Here is a 20,222-nt window from a genome sequence, read left to right on the forward strand (position 1 = left end):
AATGCCTCCATAACCATCTCATTTGAACTTGTCATGTGACAGAACTATCGTGTGAACACTTTTATGAGTGATTTAGCAAAGTTCAATACACCTTGTAAACAAAAAGCATATTTCCATCCCAAAGCAAAATACTGTTTAGTTTTGAATTTTTCTGGAAACATCAAAGTCATGTTGATAGAAAAATGAAATTAATACATTAAAAAAGAAGTTCATCTCTTCTTTGAAACATGCCACCTTATTCTAAAATAACAATATTAATCCCAGCTGATACTCAAGATGTTAAAGTAAGGATTTCTCTTTCCTACTAGAAAATACAGCTGCTCGGGCAGCTAATCACAACATTGGAGTGTTTCATTTTGTTAAGTTTGATAGAAACTTGTTTTATAAAATACTTTGCCTACCAAATGACAGGAAGTCCCTTAACATAAACACCACTGCAACTTTACTACGTGAATGAGTGGTTACTAGTTTGGTTTTTTGTTTTTTTTTTTTAAATCCTGACCTTGAAACACTTTCACGCACACTTAATTTTAATTGTGCATGTATTCCCAGTGAGTCCAGTACTACTCATGTGTTTAAATTTAAGCACATACATAGGTGTTAGTAGGACTGGGCTTTAATATAGCACAACATTTAATGTCTATTTTTTCACTGTTAAAATTAATACTTTGTTAAATTCACTTTTCTAAGAGAAGTCATTATATGAAACAAATTATAAAACCTAATCTGTATCTTAACAAATATTTTCACTGATCTATATATTACAATATAAAATATTTATATATATTTCAATAGATAATGTTTCTAAAAAGTATGACTCAGCATCATACAGGGGACCTGAGACATAACCTCGTGGAAGAAACCCTTAGAGAGAGGGCTACTGAGGGAGGAAAGATTTGGGAAACTCTGTTTTCTGGCAGCATCTCCCCTGGCGCAGGAGCTTCCCCTCACGTAGCAGAACAAAGCCCCAGGCTTCAGTATTTGTTGACTTTGGTGAGTTTCCTGCACAGCAAATCTCTCCACGGAGGCATTTAACCTCCTTGCGCTGCCCAGTGGGAAAAACTCAGGAGCCCTCCCTGACCAGCCCTTCTCTTTCCAGCCCACAGATGGGAAAAGGCCGGGTCGCCCCACACTGAAACTGCCTACCTGCCTTCACACTAACTCAGCTTGTCTCAGCCCCTGATCATGTGCTGGGGAGCCATCGCCATCCCAAACAACAATATTTGCTGTTCATCCGAAGGTTTCCCCAAGTATTTCCTAATAGATGTTCCTGGCAGGTCTGCTCGCCTTTACCGTGGTGGTGGTCTGATGGGAACAGCCATGCTCCCAAATCCCTTGGCAGGAGGTTGCTTGTGACCTCCTGGCTGTCCTGTGGTGGGGTACGGCAGACCATGGGGAGGCAACAGCACTGGGGCCTCATCCAGGTAAGCAATGGGATGAAATTATTTTCATTGCTGTTGACATGGGTACACACTCCTAATTCTGTTTTCTGCTGCTAATTCAGAGCAACGTGTTATCAATTATCACCAAGATAGCTATTTTTATTATAGAAAACATTGGGCCTTGTTATGAGATCTATATACTCCGAAAACTCCAAAAATTACTATCAGTTAATTTTTCCTCTAATTCAGAAACCAAGCTAAATCTTGATGGATCTGTTTACTTTTATTTGCTTTCTAAAATCGTGATGATTTTCTATACTGAATAATTGTCTGTGAACATTTTGTTTTGGGAGCTCAGCTAGAAAAACAAGCTAACAACAACAAAACCCAACCAACCAGTAAGGGCAAGCAGTACTCGCAAGATTTTATCAGTTACTTCCAGCAAACGCCCCTCGGTGCCTATTTCACTCTGCTATTTTAAGTTGATTTGCAAAGCTTCAGCAAGGAACAAAGGTTAAATACTTGGAATTTGCACAGGTTGTATGTCACCGCAGAACGCTAAATAAATGTTAGAAATAAATGGTAGTTCCTCCAAGAAGGAAAACGGGGGGGCATGAGGTACAGCTGCCCTGAAAATCATTTTAAGAAGAAAGTTCCTCTGGAGCCAAGTGGGAAAGCAGGAGATGGAAATGCAGAGCATTGCAGAGGTGCTGCTTTCAAGACTGCTTCATTAGGGGACTCCAGGTAGGTATGGAGCTGAGCAGAACTATTTTACAAACATCTCCTGTTATGCATTGCTACAAGGAATAACACAATACACACCTGTAGTACAGGAACCTGCTCTGGTACTACTGGAGTACATTTTAGCAACCTGAGCTGAGGGTTGAGCTTTGGTAGTTAGGGATATTGGTAATTAAAAGCAGTGAAAATACATGTAAACACAGTGGCACAGCATGCTACGGAGGTGGATATTTGCAGTTATAAAACTACAGTCCTGGATGAGCTTATAGCAAATCAGATTAAATTTAAGACTGCTAAGTTGTGCTATGGGAATTTATTTCTGTTGATGGGGCTTGGATTGTTCTGTTTACGTTTGGTTTGGGTTCTGCTGGGTGATTTTATCAACCCGTGTTGAATACATTCATGCTGGTCATTGCAGTAGCAGTTGCCATCCAAAGCCATCTCTGCACAGCAGGTGCATTACATCTCCTAGTAAGAGGTGGGCAAACTGAAGGAAACAGAACTAGAGCTTGCCCGTGCATGCAGCATGAAAACCGTAGCAGAGAAAAGAGAAAACCTCCAAGTCTTGACTCTCCTGGCAAATGGGGAGTGTTGTCACTGCAAGGTACGGTGGCAAACCTTTCCTCCTCCAGCCCTCCTCTGCCACAACTTCTTTACCAGTTCTGGTCCTCATCCAGCTCTGAGAGCCAGTGACGATAATTCCAGCATACCAAAGGTCTGGCCTCAGCAGATTTTCTCGTGAATTAGAAAAACGGGCTGTGACGTAGAAATTTTTTCTGACTCCTTTGAATATGTCTCCTGGAAAACATCCTTTCTACTAACAGCTTTGCCATCAGCATGTATTTTCTACATTTCACTCTCTTTCCCACTTGTATTATTGTGGTATTTGACAGAAAAGTTGTTAACTGGTTATTTTCAGTTATAGTACTCTAGGAAATTGCAGCTAGTTTGTGCTGATATTTCAAAATTAGACTTCTACCTTCATGGGTTAATCCTGGGAGAAACTAAGTGTCCTCAAGCCTTATGAAACCAGTGATGTTTGGGTGCTCAGCACATTACTGAAATGAGGCCTCATTGGAAGGATACCCAGATGAAGTTGACAAACTTCTAAATAGAAAGTGTCCCAGTTTCATTCAAAAGCTACATGTGAACTAAAAAAGTCACCAAAAAAATGAACCTATTTCTCAAACTACTTACAAAAATCCCGAGAAGTCAGCAATTTCTAAAAATTGCATGGAACACTCGAAACAAGCAATCACCGCTAAGATTTTATTTTTATAGGTTTTTCTTATGGCTTATACATTTTATGGATACTTTTTCTGCTATTTATTCAGAACGTATTAATTGTAATTCTTCTCTGTACCATTATCACTAGCCTGCAGATAGATATTTTTATTACAGAGAAAAGATATCTCATCGTGGTAACAGCACTCGGTTTTGCCTTATCCTTATCAGTTTTCTTCTTTTGTGTTATTCACATACACACGGTTCAAAATATTTGCGAGGTGACCTCATTTTTTTTTGTTGTTGTTTCATTTTGATCTTGTCTTCCTGGCTGAGAGGATGTGTGTCAGTTGTGTTTTGAAATGAACTCTGGTAAATACAGCCGCTTCTTGAAAAGATCACTGCTCTCATTTGAGCACGACTTTGCCATAAATATGCAAGTGGGAAGAAAACTATGAAGACTTCTTGTGCGAACTACCCACGGCCTCAGTCTTCTCCCCGTTACGGCACAGTGCTGCTTCTGGATCCTTCTTCGCGGAGCACACGACCTACCTCACGGCCGTGCATGACACCGAGTGCCAAAGAAGGATAATTGTATTATAAGACTTTTTAATTCCCCAACTTACTTCAGCTGTTATCAGCAGCTGGTTACTTCAGCTAGCTGATATGCCTCGGTATCTTGTAAACATTCGCTCTAGTATTGTGCATTACTCATAGTTGGAAAATCACTTTGACTCCTGTAACATAATTATGTTAATGTCAAATGAGTCACAGGGAAACAGAAAACTTGTATCAGAGCTGCACCTTAGTGCCAGTTTCTGAATGCTCCTGTTGGCACAGTAGAAGTAGGTTAGGGGATTTAGGGGGAAAAACAACTTTCATTTAATGAGTGATGTGAAATTATGATAATGACTCATAAGGAAGCTTGCGTGACAATCAAATTCAGATTCACTGAAAACATAAAACTGGTAAGAGAATAGCCTGCCTGATTATTTATAAGAGCGACAATGAAAAATACTGAATTTTTAAAGAATGACTTTCCCAGGAAAACTTCACAGATATCTTTTGCACATGAACAGCTTTTGACATTCATTATTTAGTTCCAATGGCAGTAAGTGATTTATTTAAATTGGCATCTTAATTAGATTACATTTCAGAGTAAATCATCTCCAATGTTTTATTAATTCTACCTCTTTCTTGGTTTAGTTAATTCAAGTGATTATTTAGAAAAAAAAAAACAAACCTTTTAGCTCACTTTTGGATCATAATGCAAAAAGCCGGAAGCTCTTCAGCAAGCTAAAAGTTCCTGTAACATATCTTGTCCTAACTTGAAGCAGCCGAAGGGACAGTAAGAGCAGAATTCGTTCTAGAGCTAAAAGATGCAGGGACACACATCTGTGACACACTGGCTATCTCAGGGCTAAGCGGCAGCATTTTTTTTCTATAATATACAGAGGCGAGTTACTCTGGTATTTGCCGACTAGGATTTACATGCTCAAACATATATCAATATTTCCACATGCCAGCCTGATGCGTAACATATACCATCTGAATGTAAATGGAGGCTTTTTTTTTTTCAGATGGCTGAAGCATCATTCTCAGAACACAAGTTTTAGTATTCTGACAGATCCCACTGTGCTATTCAATAAAAAGGCTCAAAACTGAACAGAAGGCAAAAGCTGAAAGGAAAATCATAACCAGATAGTTTAAAAGTCAGGGAAAAAAAATCATTCAGGGCACCGTACCGAAACTATTTGTTGATAAGTAACTGTATTTACGTTAACATCCTATTTGAGAAACTGAGGAGACAAGACTTACATTTCTCTGGGAGCTCCATCTCTCTGCGCATTTCCCCGTCATCTACCGACTCCTCATCTCGTGCCTTTTCTGACTTTCTCTCCACTTATCCTAGAAACTCAGTTAATAAATTAAATCTCACATGCCCCATAAGAAACCAACTGTTGTTACTAAATTGAGTGGGAATATAAGGTCATGCCATAGGTGACTAAGTGCACCCTAGATTTCCCTACGAGCCATGATCTAAATATGATGCCACAGCATCATCTCGCCCTTATACTGAGTGAGGGGCTTTATTTCAGAGCATGTCCCTGGTCCAGAGATAACCTACTATGGACAACACCTGCAGCTCGAAGCTCTCGGCCGAGTTAAAATCGTTCGATTACGGCAAACAGGTTCGCGTTTAGCGTATGGGTGGAAAGCCTTCATCGTAGTAGCTGGTGCTTCTGTGTTTCAGTTAGAAATACATAGGAAAGAGATGAAAGACTTCTTCCTTTGGAAATCAGTGTTGTTTTACTAAGGATGCGTGTCTGTGGCTTGCCCTGCAGAGGCAGGCAGAGGTTGCCCGTGCGGTGCCGCCGCTTTGGGCAGGACCCGGCGTTTCTCCTCTCCCCGCGCCGGCTGGGCTGGGCGGCAGGGACGCCGGCAGCAGCCCCAGGCCGCGGGGAACTGCTCCACGGCAGGCGCAGAAACGGTGAGCGGTGACGAAGAAAACCGCTAACGCAAAACCCGAGTAACGCCAGGCGAGGCCGGCGGCGGCCCCCTCCCCTGCGCTGCCCAGGGGAACCGGGGCAGGGAGACCCCCGGCAACCCCCGCGCCAGCCCCACCCCTTCGGGGCTGACCCCAGCCCGGGAAACCGGGGACCCCCCCCGCCCCGGAGGGGTCACAGCCGCCGCCAGGCCGCCTTCCCTCAGGGGGCGACACCCGGGCCCCGGGCCTCACTGAAGGACGGCACCTGCCGCGCCCCGCCGCCCTCGGGGCCGGGGCCGGCTCCGCTCCCGCCGCCCGAGCCCGGCCCCACGCCAGCGCCTCGGTCAGGGGCAGGGGCTGGGCCCCGCGGCCCCTCGCCGGAGCGGCGGCGGCCCCGGGGGCTGGAGCGGGGCAGAGCGCGGCGCCCCCGCGCCCTCCCGCCCCCGCCAGCTGCGCCCGTCCGTCAGGGCCGCCCCCCGCCCGGGGGCGGGGCCGGGGGACGCTGCCCCTTTAAGGCAGCGAAGCCCCGCGCGCATTCCAGCGCCCCCCCGCCCCGATCCCCAACACGCCCGGCGCGTCATCGTTCCGGGAAACGGATGGCGTCATCCCGTCCTCCCGCGGCGGCTGCCGGCGGAGGGGCGGGGATTTGAAACAAAGGAATAAAAATAGAAGGTGAGAGCGGGGAGTACGGTGGCCGGCGGGCGGGGCCGCGGCCGCGTCGGCGGTGACGGCCTCGCCGGGCTCCGTCCCCAGCGCCGCGCCCCCCGCCCCGCGCCCGCCGTGCGCCTGCGCAGCCCCGCGGGTTATTTATAGGCGCTCCCGGCGTTGGGGGGGGGCTGACGTAATGCGGGGGCCGCCCGCCGCGTCGTGCGTCGTCGGGGGGTTGTGCGTGCTGCGTCACGTCACGTGCGTGGCGGTGTTTACAGCAGCTGCCGGCGGTTGCCTGGCGACCGGGCCGGGCCCGTTGAGGCGGCGGGCGGGGCCGGCCCCGGCCCCGGGCTCTCCTCATCCCCCGGCCGGGGGGCCGGGGCCGGGGCCGGGGCCGGGCCGGTGGGCAGAGGTGAGGAGCCCGGGCCGTCCGGGTGGGAGCGGGGCCGTTCACCGCCCCGGCTGAGGGGAGAGAGGGCGGGCGGGCAGGCAGAGAGCCCGGGCCCGGTCCAGCCCTGCCCGCCCTGCGGGGCGGGGAGCTGCGGCTGGGGCGCTGATTTCTGCGGGTAGTCATGCCTCTGAGTCACGGGGGTCAACGGCTCCGGCTGAATTTAGAGCTCTCGAAAGAGAGAGAGAGGCTCCTTTGTGCGATGCCGTCGGTTTTCCTTTATTTGGCATCAGCAAGGGAGCCTGCGACGTTGCTTAACCTCTGTTTGCGGGGGACTGTGTGAAAGAATAACTCCCTCTCACACCGAGAGCAAGAGCAAACAGCAAACCATGGTGCTCTTGTTCCAGTGCCGTGCTCTCCCAGTAAAGAAAAGCAGCGTATTATCTGGGGGGATGGTTTCTACGCCCGCTGGAACATGACATTCCCCACAGTTAATTATTACATAAATACCACGTCGGGGATGCCATTTATAGAGTTATGGCATGGTTTGGGTTGGAAGGGACCGTAAAGATCATCTCGTTCCAACCCCCCTGCTGTGGGCAGGGTTATGTTACAGTCTTTCTTTTAACTACAGCAATGACAGCAGTAGCTTCTATCGAGACTCTTATAAAGATGCTGTCTCATTTCTATGCCAGTTGCCAAGTCCGTCTCTGTCAAGAACAGCCTAAGGGTGTTCTGTAACCCTTGTGGCCATGTACTCTTTCTATGAAAGACCAAAATTGAGGAGTGTTTGCACTCGCCTGCAGGAGCTGGCCTTGGCTTTTCTGCCTTTTTTCCAAGAATCAGATCATCCTACATTTGGGAAAAAAAAAGTATTATAATGGTTGTATGTTTGAAAGGATATGGGGCCATGCGTGCAAGCTTTTTATCATGGTATTTGGTAGACAAGGCTTACCAACTTGTTACTGCAACTCTTTGTATTTCAAAATTGGGTTTTATAAAGCTGCTGGGTCGTTTTGATCCCTTCTGCATGTGGCTTTTTTGAGAAATTGTGCACAAAAGTTAGTAACTGTATGTCTGTCCCCCAAAGCTGTTGCTTTCTGTAGACAGACCAGGCAGCAAATAGATCTTTAGCTTGGGATGGCATCTTCTCAGATTGTGTGAGCTCAAGGAAAATGTGGTGGGCCATGTGAAACAAGGAACTTGAACTACATCATCAGCAAGTAGCTTCTGGTCCACTAGTGACTGTGAGCAGGTAAAAGACCTAGAAAAAAAATCACTGAGTTATGCAATAAGCACCAAATAAAGGTCTGTATAAAAGACCTGTAAAGTACGCTAAAATTGCCTAAAGGCAAAATGAGTGTGCCAGCTTCTGTCCCCATGTGGCTGATGTATCCACACCAGCATGCACAAGCTCTTAAACTCATCTTTTTTATATTTGAAAGATAAGGGTGTTGAACTAAATCTAGACTAATCTAAACTAACCTGAACTAATCTAGACTAACCTGAACTAAATCTAAAATGGGAATATTTTCATTCCCCAGTTTAACGAAGTAGTTAATTTGAGATTATTTCCAAGTGGTTTTGGATAGGCTTAGCCAAAGTCTTGACTGGAAAATTGGAGACAGTAGAGATTCAGCCCTTCGTGTGTGGCAGTGCACTAGAGAAGGTAGTTGGATAGTTGTTGGCAATCCTTCCTTTTTCAGTCTTTCATTGCGATAAAGCGGCATATGTTCACAGAGGTTGCGTATCCAGTTTGAAGGGCTTTGTTGTGCGGTGTAATGGTAGCGTGGTGCAGTGCAAACTTAAGCTCAATACTGCTGTCACAGAGCATTCAAAGGGAAGGTGGTATGGTATGTAAAGAGTGGCTGTATCTTTTATTAGATTGAGTTATATAGAGGAAGAGAGGAGAGAAGTGAACAAGCTTTCAGGAATACAAGCCTTTCTCCTTCAGCTGCTTTAAAAAAGAAATTCTGGAAACCTGTATCAACAAATTTGTGCTGTTCCTAAAATCAGGATGATAAAGCTGCTTTCTATCAAGAACCTGGGTTACTTCATTAGCTTCTAGAAATTTAATAGCTGCTACTTTTCCATGAAGCTTTTTCTGGTTACTATGAACACGCCTGTCCAACAGAATGGTGTTTGGACCAATATACGTGTAGTTGCACAATCAGTTGCTCTAAGTGCAATAAAACAGCCCCAGGATGCATTGTCAGGTCTGGAGGTAACACTGCGTCCCCTCTGAAGGGGCCATTTACAATGCTTGCCTCACCATTGTAAGGATGACTGCATGCCGACAAGGTAACAGTCTTTTGAATGAGCTACCAGAATACCATTGCAGAGCTTATTGTAACTCTGAAAAAAAAAAACCTGTAATGATTGTGCATCTCAATCTGTGATGTACTATTCTATACTAGAACCTCTCTGGAAAATAGTTAAATAATCCCCTTATCCTGGAAAAAGTCCTGTGCTTTGAAATGAAGCTTTCCCAGAATTTTCCATTTGCCCTTTGTAGCTTTCAGTTGGTGCCCCGTCAGAAACAACCTTCCTGGAAGTCGATGAGTACCGAGCAGGATCGGACTATGTGTGTCTTGCATAATAAATGCCCTCTACAGCAGAACTACCACGATCTAGGATCCTACTCATTCCCATCCCAGAATGTGACATACTTGCTCAATATACCGAATGTCCTCATGGAAGTTACTGGGGTGAACCTGAACAGTTCCTAGGCATTAGAGCGGCTCTTACAAGCTGAAGGACAGAAATGGCCAGTCAGCAGCTGGAGAATATTTTCACAAAGCAATCCAAGTGGACTGATAGAGTGCCTCCAAAACATAAGCCCAGAGCTTAATTTTTTTTAACTCGGGTGGACACTTAAAAACTGTGGTTTCAACAGAAACATAAATTTGGTTCTTAATTTTGTCATTATTCTTCCTGTCAGCCCTTTGCTTTCCCACAGGCAATAATTAACAGCTGTTGTTTAAGTTCCATGATGATTAAGGCCTCTCCCCACTTCTAAGTGCTAATTACTCTTTTCTCTAAAAAAAAAATCTAGCTTTTTAACATCATCAGGGTATTTTAATTCTTATGAGACTTACGAAGGTCCACATACTTTTAACAACTTAGGTCTATTGATCCGATTAAAAAAAAAAAAAAAAAGATGTATTTTCTATTGCCTTCTGTGTCTGGAATCCATTTTCAGGGCAGACTAGAAGGAGTTTCTGGTGGAAGTTAAGAAAGAGATATGTATTCTCTGACTCAACAGGGCTCTTTGTTTTCAAGCAACAGAAATAAAGAGGATCTCTTTTGAGTTTCCTTTAATTATAAGCCTGAGGGTAGAGGAAAGGAGGAGTGATTTTTGTTTCTCAGTATGATATTTGTGATTTAGTTCTGCCTGGAGGAGTTGCTGTTTTGTTGCTAAATGATAATTGCACCTTTCCTGTGGCTATAGAGGAGATTTGGCTATGTTACACTTCTGATTTGTGGTTGTCGTACTTTTTCTGTGGGAGCTCTCCAAAAAGGTAAATGGGAGTTATATCTGACTTAAATGTGCTACTTTCTCTCCTTCACAACCGTAAGGATTTCCTTTTGGTATGAACCAGAGCTGAATGTCAAGTCAGTTCTTGCAGTGTGGCTTTTTCATTCTAGAGAAAACATGATACATTTGAAATATCATTTTCTCATTAGATTGTTAGGTTATGCAAGGTGGAGGATGGCAGTTACCCTTAAAGCTATTTATTACACTGTGGTTGTGAATCTAATGAGGGAAGATGGGATTCAAGAAGGGACATGATAAAAGTTTTGTAGAAGTGTATATAGTCTGGATGATGAAGGTATATGAGAAAATTAATGTTCAAAAAAAGTTTACAAATCCCTCAGTGTGTACAGTTCTGCTATTACTTATGAACAGCCCTTGATCAAGCGTAGGCACTAAGTCACTATCCTGTAGTTTTCATCTTGTGGGAGTCTCCTGTTTTTCTAGCAGCGCCAAAGCCAAGAATTCATGGCTTTTTGAGAAATGAAATTATTTTATTTTATTCCTTAGGTGATAACTTCCTTTCTCGAAGCAAGTGGAAGCAGAATTATCAGTGATCCTGAGCATTTTTCTTTTCAGGTAGAAAAGAGTAGTTAAGATGTGAGCAAGAAACTTAGGAAATGTACAGTCTACCGCAGGGTGTTTTAGGTAAGTCATTTAATGCTTTCTAACAAATAGAGATAATACGTTTTGTACCTCGTAGCAATGTGGTGAGTGTAACATTAGGACTGTTTATCATGTAAATACCTATGATAAGTAGAAATTGCACATTAAAGGCCTTACCTGTTTGGGTTTTTTTTCCCTTTTACTGCTTTCTGCAGAACAGATACTGCAGCATCTGTATGAACTGAAACAACATTGGTATTCATTAAATCTGCTGTAGTGTAATAGTCTCACAAATCAATTCATTCCATTTGTGACATTTATTACGTTACTGAAAATTCAAATAATTTATCAAAAAAAAAATCCCTTTTTTATTTCTGTCCTCAAGTCCCGGTAGATTTCACAGCATCCATCTTTAACAAATTTTGTGATAATTACCTGCAAATTAATCGTAAACATTCATTCATATCATAAGGTTATCATAGCTTTTCATTTAACATTAAATTATTTCATAAATGTATTCATTTCTAATGGACATTTTGTCAACTAGTCCATTCACAGGGTCAGTGCAGGATTATTACCTGGTAGTGTTTATCATAACACAATGAATTACAGAATTTACGAACTTTTTGTTGTTGCTACTGCTGCTTACCAACACTGTAACTTGAAAGTTTACATTAAATGTGACTCACAAAGTTGAGAAATAGATTAAGCCCTATTGCTGCATTCTCCATTCTAATCCTTCCTGCCCGCGCCTCCCTCCCTACCCCCAAATCAAAGTTTCCAAGACTGTAAAGTCAAAATGTTTCACATAAATCTTCTTGATGCAGCTCAGGCTCTTTGAAACTTTTGTTCTGTTCTGTTTGTTTCTTCCAAAACTTCCTGGCACTTCCTCTATATTCACTGAGTCTTTTTTTGTTTGCTCTGGCATGATATTTGCCTTTATCTGGGACTGCCCATGGTCTGGAACTCCCTTTTTCAACTGTTATTAAAAAAAAAAAAAAGTACATAACTTTATTAATAAAGTTCACAAGGAAACAACTGTAGTATACTGTAAATCACAATGGGAAATATATTTCACAAAACAGGAACAGTTGTGTAAAGAAGTTTAAAACAAGTTAAAAACCCATTGTTTTCCCCAAGGGCTCTTGTCTTTATAGCTGTTTAGATTCATACAGTCTTTGGGACCTGTCTTTTGCCTTGGCATGCCTTACTAAATGTGGGAAATTGAAAATGGACTCAATAGATCATGACTACCATTTTGAAACTTCCATAAAATACAGGGCACTGTGTACTGTGGAACATATATCTTAAGTGAGCACAATGCTTAGAAGAAATACTTAATTTATTATTCATTCAGTTGAATGCACAGCAGAAGCAAAACCATGCATGAACACATGTGTCAAGGCAGTATATTTAAACATTATCAGCAGAAATGCACCACAGCTTACACTGGAGGAGAGAATTGCTGCTTTGTGAGAATTTAATCTTTCATTTCTTTGACTTTTCTGCATGTTTAAATCTCAAAATATTTTTTTATTGAATGATTCTGAGATGGTATCGTCTTTCTGCCCTACATTTAAAAGTAATGCAAATAAGATAAAGGTGTTTTCCAAGTGGGACATGATCCTGTCCCTCTTGAGCTCAGTGACAGTTTTCACTAACTGAAGTGATGCAGGACTGGGTGTGTAAGTTCTTGAATGGGAGAGTTTACTCATTCTTGGTTTTCTCTCTTCACGTGGATTGATGTGTGACCAAAAGCCAGAGGTTTACTAAATCGCCCAACCTACACAATGTTAAAAGTGAAGATTGTTTTAAAATTTGTTCGACTTCCTTTCAGTAACTCTTTTTAAGATCATTTCACTATACTGACTTTGTAGTCTACTACTTTTCCCACTAGTACCAGGGTATGTACATTGTATTTCTGATCATTGATTTATGTTTGAACTCGGATAACTTCTTATATCTATGTTGTTGTAAGCAGGGTCTTCTAAGGCTTTCTAATTAGCCATTGTCTAATTTTGCATACTTTCTGAACGGAGAGATTTCCCACAAAAGCTTGGATCCTCCCAGTAAAATCACTAGCTTACTTTTGAAAATGCATTTCAGTGATACAACATGCCTAATTGTAAGTAGATTTTTTTTTTTTAGCTTTTTAGTTTGATTTATATTATAAATAATGAAATGTTTTTTAAGGATTGAGTTGCATACTACTTGAATGTTATTCAAGACTCTACTGAAAACTTATTTTTATTTCATTTTCGCATAATCTATCATTGTTTTAGTCACATTTTAGAAAAATGAATTGCAATAATTCGTCATGGTAGCTTATGTCCTAAAAGCCCTTTGTAATTTGGAAAAATAATGATTTTTAATCTTTGTGCTATACTAAACACAGTACTTAAAAATAAGTCTGGTTTTGCTTTAACTTCTGTAATTTGGATTGCTTTTAATAACTGTGATTACAGTGTAGTATCCTGCCTGCCTCCTGGGCAGTTATGCTGTCTCTAGCGCAATCTTTGTAAGGGCTTGAAAATGCAGATAAAGAAATTCAAGTTTTATTCTGTTGCTACTTCATAACTGTTGTAGAGTTTTGTTGTTTCGTGATTGCTGTTCTGCTTAAATGCTAAGTTATTTAGTACTGAAAAGAAACAGTCTTCAGCTGTTGAAAATAAGAGTGCATCTGTAATAAAGGGTATTATGATTCATTTTTACGCTTGTTGTCAGTTCTTTGAAAAATATAATTTCAAATCTAAAAAGGCATATGCTTGTTTATTAATGATGCCTTAGAATATGTTCCTGTGTCACTAAGATCAGTGATAATGGGATGAGGTAAGAATTGATTATTAAAGGTAAGATGGAGACTCATGGAGAGTTTTATCACTAGTGGATAATATTCTGCACCCAATAAAGTAGAAATTATCACTTATTTCAGAAGAGATTAGGGTGAGGCTGAGTTTACTGAAAAGGTCTGTTTTCACTCAGACTTGGAATATGAGGATTATCTGTTGACATATGTATTTAAACCAAACTGGTGTGAATACAAACCGGATGTTTCTTGGGAACATTTTTTATAGTACATTTGAACCATAAAACAAGGTGACACATTTTTTTAATCAGTATTTCTGATTTCGCATTGAGGAAATGTGTATTCTAAGGTACAGTATTTTAAGTGTTACTTTGCAGATTCTTGTCCAGTTACAAATAGCAATCTGGTACAATACTAAGTGCTGCAACAAAAATCTAGGTACAAAATAGAATGGCTATCTGTACGAAAGAAAATAAATCATGTTGACATAAACCAAAAAAGTACTCTTTTTAAATATTTTTCAGCAGTCATTTTAAAGACTAGGTTAAATCTTGATTTCCATATCCGTTCTCACTGAGCATGTGAGAGGCTATCAGCAAGTAGCTGATGATGTCTAACAAAGAATCTAGTATTGAAAAACTCTTCAGTATTGTTTGACCGTATTTACCACACCTAGTTGCATTGATTTGGGGGTACCTTATTGTTATAAAACTTCCACTGTGCTGTTCATTGTCTTCCTGTAAACTCTCCAAGAGTGGAAGTGGAGATAATACCTCCCCAACCCTACAGTCTCTTCTTGCCTTGCGAATGTGCTTCACAAGGCCAAGGTAGAGGTGGGACAGTGCTGTTTTGAAGCTAATCCCCTCTGTACAAGAATGGCTTAGTTACACCCATAGACATAGATCTGGAGGAGGATCATCTTGGTGTCGGAATGCGTTGGTGCCATAGCTATTGATTTATATTATTTCTAGTAACAGGAGTAAGGGAAATTACTTGGGGTTGTTTTTACTCTCCTCCCCCTTAATGTTTCTCAAAGATGACCTTGATAGTTGCTGGTTTATTAAAGTCCTCTAGCATTTATAACAAACATTTTATTGTGATGATACTCTTATTAAAAATAAGACCTACAATTTGGACAATTAATTAGTATAAATTGTCCCTTTAATGTGTTGTAGTGTTAACTCTTGATTCATTCAATCACAGCAGTTTTGCTGTTAATATGATTGGGAAGATGACTCATGGTCTTTGCCTGGTTTTGCTAAATACTTAGATCCATCAAAGAGCATTTATTTCTCGCAGAATTGGATTATAAGTTTATAACAGAATGCAGTAAATTAAAAGAGAGCAGTTGCACAGAAGAAGTATTTCCTACCCTTTCTTCACAGTCTCCTTTTGTTTTCATTGTGTGGTACAATATGTAGAGAACATGCTGAAAGCTACTTGTGTCATTTTTTGGGTATCTTCAGATACCTTTTCTCCAAAGCTTAATGGTTTACAGAGCAGTCTGATAACATCTGACACTGAAGATGACCTGAGGTTTTGTGAATTACTCTGACAACTGTGTTAATGAACTATTGCATAACATTCAAGTATAACAGTATGTCCTTCCTGCTTGTATCTGCTTTCTGAGAACTTCCATTTTAGGATGTTGAATATCAGTTCACTTTCTGATAATTGGTGTTCTGATAATACAGGGTATGAGGTGTACGTAATGTTTCACTGTGTATGGATGGGTGCAGATTGGAACCAACTTTACAGAGCTCAGATGGGTCCTTTTCTGAAATACACTATGGATGTCTATACCATCTAGTCATGCACATACAGAGATACCCAAGTTCTGAACAAGCTCATGGTAGCCATATGTCACGGCACAGTGTCTAGTTTGGGTCTTTAATGTGGCACAGTGCTGTTGTGATTAGTTGAGTTGATATTGGAACTATGTCTGAGACCACATACAAGCTCATATTGCATACTATAAACTTATCTTTAACATTTCTGAAACTGGGAAATTCTGGTTTAGAAGAAGATAGAGGCAAAGAACACTTTGTACAATACGCTTACATTATTCCATTAAGATAAATTTGATACTGGTAGTGTACCCAGGTGGCCAAGAAGGCCAATGGCATCCTGGCTTGCACCAGGAATAGTGTGGCCATCAGGACTAGGGAAGTGATCGTCCCCCTGTATGCGGCACTGGTGAGGCCGCACCTTGAATACTGTGTTCAGTTTTGGACCCCTCACTACAAGAAGGACGCTGAGGTGCTGGAGCGTGTCCAAAGAAGGGCAACAAAGCTGGTGAAGGGTCTGGAGCACAAGTCTTATGAGGAGCGTCTGAGGGAGCTGGGTTGTTTAGCCTGGAGAAGAGGAGGCTGAGGGGAGACCTTATTGCTCTCTACAACTACCTGAAAGGAGGCTGTAGTGAGGTGGGTGTTGGTCTCTTCTGCCAAGTAGCAAGTGATAGGACGAGAAGAAATGGCCTCAAGTTGCACCAGGAAAGATTTAGGTTGGATATTAGGAAAAACAACTTCACCAAAAGGGTAGTCAGGCACTGGACCAGGCTGCCCAGGGAAGTGGTTGAGTCCCCATCCCTGGAGGTGTTTAAAAGACGGGTAGACGTGGTGCTTGAGGACATGGTTTAGTGGTGGACTTGGCAGTGCTAGGTTAACGGTTGGACTCGATGATCTTAAGGGTCTTTTCCAACCTAAATAATTCCATGATTCTATGATAAGAATATAAACTGGCCATAAGTGTAATAATAACTTGACCTTATACACTGAACATAAAATTTACATAAAATGTAAATACCTAACTGCATTTTTGTACTATGTGCTTGTATAACTTTGTCAATATGGTTCAGCTGCACAAAGGATATGTTCATTTAGCAAATGGTTGAGGCTGCTTTTTGTTTAGGTTTGTTCATGCATTTTTTTTTTCTCTAACTGCTTGGTGATGTTAACCCCTTGCAGAAAGGCAAGAGCATCTTAAATAACATCAGTTTGTTGAGTGAATAAGCCATAGGTATTAGCAGATGCATTAACAGGTCTCCAACAGTGATGAGGGTTTCTAGCATTGTTTGCGAAGCCTGGGTATAGAAACTCGAACCATCGTGAAGCTGAAACAGCTGCCAGATTTACTGGCAGTTGACTTTCATTTGTGAGCGCTCAGAAGTCTGGGAATCTGACTGTTCACAGATAATACGTCGGTTTGGGAACTTCAGTCCTTATTTAGCTTGTACCCAAGGGTTCGATATCAACTGTTTTGGGGTTGGGTTGCTTTTACGTCATGGCTTGTTTGATTCAAATGCTATTGAAAGTAGCACAAGTCTCTCCATTGACTTTTGATTAGTTGATCACCGTATGACATAATAAGCGTGTGTTGATTAATTCTCTGCAGTTCCTAATAGGCACCCACACATAATGGAGGACCATTAGTGGCCATTGTCACCGTTAGTCATTTTCCAGTAATATCATTTTTATTTTCAGGCTGAAACCCCCAATCCTACACAGTATTACAAACAAACCATGTAAACAAAAAGTTCTTGCCACATAGTTGGAAGAATAAGAGCAACATTTTCTAAGCTTGGAACTTTCCCAAAATCATGCTCACAGATCCATGTGACATGTTACAAAAGTTGCTGATTTCATTGTTTGGTTTTTGAACATGACTTTCAACTTGTAGACAGCTGAAGGTTGCTGCAGCCTGTAAGCAGAAGGGCACAAAGGGCAGGGTGTTGCGTAGCGAAATGTAACTGTGACTCAGCTTTTGCTGAAAGTAACACTCATTTCATTTCTCCTACTTCCTCCTGATTATCAAGAAATGCCCTACAGCACTGGCATAAAGGAACACTGCCCGCTTGAAGAATACTTCCAAAACTTACCAGAAATGGTGAACTGCAGAAAAGTAAAGCGGTAACTAGCGGTGTTCCTTTCTTAGATGTGACATTGAAATGGGAAGTACTCGTGGTACAGTGCTATTTCTAATTTTAGGAGCAAAATGTCTATCACTTCTTGTACACAGATGTCATAAAACATTGGACAAAGGTGAAAACTTTCTGTTCAGATATCCCCTAATATGATTCAGCTTTGCTATAAAGATATTGGACTGTAATAGTAGCACAAGTGTTTTAGGAAGACCTGAGAGAAGTTTTCCCACTGCTAGCACGTGTGTTTCCCATGCTTGGTATGTGTGTATATCCGACATCGGAGATGAAAAACTTAGCAGCATCAGGACAGGATGGGCCGTCTTCTCAGGCAGAGCTTTCTGACCTTTCTTTGGTGTGCATGAGAACTGGCGCTCTTACATTCCCTGAACAACTCTCTGTACTGTAAATAGCATAGTGTTAAATAGGTAGGTTTGTGGGAGTACTCTTCTTGATTGTCACTAAGTTCTTTATGTTACTGTGGACCATGGTTTCTACTCAGCCCCTCATACCACAATAATTGCAGAGCTTCCATGGCAGCAGCCCCTCCACCTCTCTTCCAGGATTGCCCCAGGGTGACAGAATGGAAGTAAACATAGCACAGGTTTGTTTAAGAAAAGGCTTAAGAAGTTACCAGAGATACACTGACAGGATGATTTTCTTGAATCTCTGTCTCATCTTCTGTTCCTGACAAGAGGAATGCCTGGTCAAGAAAGTCATATAAAGAAGAATTATAAACACAAGCAAAGTATCAGTTTTCCTTTTTTAGAATTGCCTGCTCTGTGAGGTGTGTTCTGCCTTTTCTTCCATCTCACCATGTGTATCCATCAGTAATTTCACATGACAGAATGGAAAACAGATCAGAGTGGTATCTACTCTGGTCAAAAGCACAAAAAAATGCTCATCTCACTCAGGGCCAAGAAAAATCTGGTTCTAGTGCCCAGGAGATGCCTCAACCAAGAGTGGAAGAGATGTATCTACTCTGAGAACAAGATATGAAAAGGTTAGTAACTGGTTTTCCCTTCTACATAGTACACATCCCTGGCCATATAGCGTTCCTTATAATGGCAGTGTCTGTTGCTGTCATTGAGAATTGCATAGCGATAAAAGTCAGCATAAGGAACCATAACATTGCTTTTTAAATATCAATGTGCATCTGTTTGGGGAGGTGGGCTACTTTTTCTGTAGTAGCACTACTTATCTCTTTGATTAATGTTGCTGTTGTCTTTAAGTCTAGGAAAAGAAATGTATTGAAGTAGATTGTAGAGCATATTTTTGTTCTGTGCAGTAACATTGCTTTCTTTCTTTATAAGAGGCAATTTAGAGAACAAAGCGCCTCTTTGAATATTGTAGTGACATCTCTACTCACAGATTAAGTTTTTAGAAGGAAAATTTTCTGATGGAACTTCTTTAACCTTCTTAGGTACTAGTGTTTTTCTTGATTAAAGTCTCATTTCCTACCTGAGAAAGAAGAAATGGGTAATAGCTGTAACAGAGGAAAAAAAATGCATTTTTTTACTAACGTGTCAGCATGATCGTGTACTGATTCTACATTTAGGAGCCATTTTTTGGTCTGCCTTACCCCATGTGCAGATATCGGGACAAGAGAGCAAAAAGGTCTTGTCTTCCTCCCTGTATGCTGGTTCTCTGTCTCTTCTCATAGCCACTGTAGCGTCCTGCCACCGTGTTCCTGGCCCCTGTACACAGTCTGAGCCCAGAACTCATTTGAGGGGAGGGAGCAGTCAGAATGTTTTTGTGTACAGTAGCCAGCTTTCTTGTAATAATTTATAAGGGCTACATCAGAAGCACAAATTGGGGAATCTGGAGAACTACCCTACCTTGTGCTGATGGTTGTACATGACCCTGACCCTCCCTGAGGAAGGTGCAAGCCACCTCGCTTACATCCTTGTACCACTGCTGGCATAAGAACAGCGATGAATCTGAGCTGATGTGGACAATCTGTAGGTATGGTAAGAAACCACATGGTAAGGACAACCACTGTGAATTTTTTGTCTCCAGACAATGGGCTTTTTTTTTTTTCTGCTGTGTAACTCAGGTGCTCAAGTTAGCCTAAACAGGGACCACAATGCAAAGTGAAGCGTGAGATAATGTATCCGTACAAGAAATCCACTCCTCTTTGTGTGCTAGAATTCGGGTGCATATTCCCTGGACTGTGATTCTTTTATTACAGCATATTTTGCTACTCTATTAGTGGATTGTTTGTTCTGGAGACGTGGAATTGTGAACATCTATGAAACACTAGTAGCATATGAACATTGTAAGCAAGTATCCACACTACGAGGTGATGGTGTGAGCAACTGGTGAGTTGTGTATACAAATTGACCTTTACCTGTCCTTTAATTTTCCAGTACCATATCAAGCTAGGGTTTTTTACATAGAGATAGGACTTAAATTAGGATCAATATTTTAACTTGCAACTTGAGCTAAGATTACAGCAAAGCCAAATCTAATATTAAATTTCAAA

At 41.7% G+C, this 20,222-nt stretch overlaps 1 long non-coding RNA gene across 38 annotated transcripts in view; it reads left to right on the forward strand.

Annotated features, from left to right (window-relative positions):
* Positions 1-1,918: 1,918 nt before the first annotated feature.
* LOC148053219 (uncharacterized) overlaps positions 1,919-20,222 on the forward strand; it is a 67,395-nt gene continuing 49,091 nt past the window's right edge. For 15 of the 38 annotated variants that reach the window (XR_015708494.1, XR_015708528.1, XR_015708498.1 and 12 more), the window contains exons 1-2: positions 6,387-6,507; positions 10,917-11,054. This is a non-coding gene — a long non-coding RNA (uncharacterized LOC148053219). Of the gene's footprint in view, positions 2,127-3,685; positions 6,508-6,742; positions 6,896-7,976; positions 8,127-10,916; positions 11,055-13,053; positions 13,138-18,651; positions 18,741-20,222 lie in introns of those variants that run through there. The other 23 variants (XR_015708514.1, XR_015708503.1, XR_015708512.1 and 20 more) reach the window with 19 other exon arrangements.

The sequence above is a fragment of the Nipponia nippon genome, unplaced genomic scaffold (assembly GCF_047370975.1).
Source record: "Nipponia nippon isolate SJK-2023a ecotype South Korea unplaced genomic scaffold, ASM4737097v1 scaffold_4, whole genome shotgun sequence".
Taxonomy (NCBI): Eukaryota; Metazoa; Chordata; class Aves; order Pelecaniformes; family Threskiornithidae; genus Nipponia; species Nipponia nippon.